This window comes from Nomascus leucogenys, chromosome X, assembly GCF_006542625.1.
Source record: "Nomascus leucogenys isolate Asia chromosome X, Asia_NLE_v1, whole genome shotgun sequence".
Lineage (NCBI taxonomy): Eukaryota > Metazoa > Chordata > Mammalia > Primates > Hylobatidae > Nomascus > Nomascus leucogenys.
This window is the reverse complement of record NC_044406.1, coordinates 66,426,586-66,429,085: the sequence shown is the minus strand read 5'-3', so window position 1 is coordinate 66,429,085 and position 2,500 is coordinate 66,426,586.

The window sequence follows — 2,500 nt, the reverse complement described above, 5'->3', positions numbered from 1 at the left end:
AGTTAAAGTAAGTATAAACAAAACACACTAAAAAAGAAACACAGTAGCCCACTTACTCCTAAATCATACATTACCCTCAGAAATATTTGAGGAGACCCTCATTAAGGTAAGGCTCAAATAAGGTTTCCCTCAATTGATGCACCATTTGCAGGAAAAGTCCTTTTTCAGACAGAATGGAGAAAGCCCCCAATTAGCCAATCAGGAAGGCAGAAGTCATTCAAAATGCATAGCACTGAAAACTGAAGTTTGGAACAGTCATTGCTGACTTTCTGACCAATTAATAATGGAGAACTTGAATCACTTAAAAGAAGCCCAACCCATAGAGGTCAGGCTTAACACAAAACCAGAAAAAAATCTTTTATTCCAGCCAAGCTTATTTTTTTTTTTTAAAGTACTTACTTTGTCCTAGGTAAAGACCTCAAATATCTCTGTAGAAAATCCCATGTCATTTATTCTAGTGAATCAGTTACAAACAGCTCATATTACAAACAAAGTGTTACTGGAAAGGGGTCCAGACCCAGACCCCAAAAGAGGGTTTTGTATCTCACGCAAGAAAGAATTTGAGGTGAATCCATAAAATGAAAGCAAGTTTATTAGAGAAGTAAAGAAACAAAAGAATGACTCCTCCATATGCAGAGGAGCCCAGAGGGCTGCTGGCTGGCCACTTTTATAGTCATTTCCTGATTATATGCTAAATGAGGGGTGGATTATCCATGAGTTTTCCAGAAAAGGGGTGGGCAATTCCAGGAACTGAGGATTCCTCCCATTTTTAGGCCATATAGTGTAACTTCCTGACATTGCCATGGCATTTGTAAACTGTAATGGTGCTGGTGAGAGTGTCTTTTAGAGTGCTAAGGCATTATAATTAGCATATAGTGAGCAGTGAGGATAATCAGGTCATTTCCATTACCATCTTGGTTTCGGTGGGATTTGCCTGGCTTCCTTACCACATGCTATTTTATCAGCAAGGTCTTTGTGACCTATATCTTGTGCTGACCTCCTACTCATCCTGTGACTTAGAATTCCTAACCACCTGGGAATGCAGCCCAGTAGGTCTCAGACTCATTTTACCCAGCCATATTCAAGATGGAGTCACTCTGATTCAAATGCCTCTGACATATTTTTCCCCTCCTTTTTATAAGAGAACATTTAATCCTAAGGTTTGTAGAGGGACGAAGATCCATCTTCTGTAACTTTTTCAGGCTGAATAGGAGTGATGATATTCCTGCCTAATTATTAGGGTCTCCTGTAGTTGGGGTAGAGAGGAGCTCAGTCAGAAAGTGTCAGTATGGTGAGGGCCATTTATAACTCTGACACAAGGTGATATCTGGAATATTAAAAAGTGTTTCATTTAAAGAAAACATTTAGTAAGCTTATCCTGTATTCCTACAAAAGGGTACAACAGCAATATATTCCACAACAGTAAAGCAAAATAAGTAATACTATCCCAAGTAAACTAAATAAGAAGGTTTTCCATGAACTGGGCAACTGTTGGAACCAAGCTGATATGGGGTTGCCAACTGATTCCAATGTGCCCAGAATTAGAATATACATCCAGATTTTTGACTACCCATCCCTCTTGTTTCTTCTGTGCAGTGGTCAGAGATTACCGATTGGTTCACAGGAATAAGTAGGGTTAGTCTAAATTGCAGGAAAAAAACTCAAAAACAACAAATGAGACTGGAATCTAATAACAGGTGTACCATAGTTCTTGAAACATAATTGTTCTCTCTCCAGTTTCCCATTTTTACTAAAGACAAATTATAATAGGACCAATTCATTTGCAAAATTAAGCCTTAGTCTTATAATTGACTTGAATATTTGTATAAAGTGCAGCAAGAATAATTTTTTTCATATAGTAGGCATTTTAAATTGGCTTTGATGAAACTCTGTTTCATAAGGAATCTCAGATATGATTTTTTTTAAGCTGAGCCCAGCCATGGGTTTGTACCCTCAAATACCAATGAGTTGAGTAAATTTCTCTCCTCTTGAAGTCCCAAGATAACTTGAACCTGCTGAGCCTATCAGAAAGTGACATTCTTTACTTACCACAGGTTAGAAATCCTCAACAAGGACTTTGCAGAAAAGGCATGAGGCCAATTTTCCCAAGGGGCTTTTATTGGATCTACAAGTTAAGTTTGATTCCTTAAAAAGAAGCATGCCATTCTAGCCAAAGCCTTGGTAAAACAAGATTCTCCAATTGTGTCCTGCTGCAAAAGAAAACATTCCTATTGCACTTATGCAAATAACTATATTTCCATAAATTAAGAATACTCACAAATAGTTTCCAAATTCTAGAGAAATTAGGTAGAGAGAAACAAATATGCTCCAAATTTTGTTCACAGGAGTATATTTTATTCAATTGTTAAAAGCTGTAAAGGGCTCAAAAAAACTTTCCTTGACTCTGAAAAAACAGTCAGCAACATTTTAAGCAAAAAGTTTAAAAAGATTACTTCAGACTTTTAGTTTAGTCCATGCAGTTAACTCCTGTTCTGCTTGA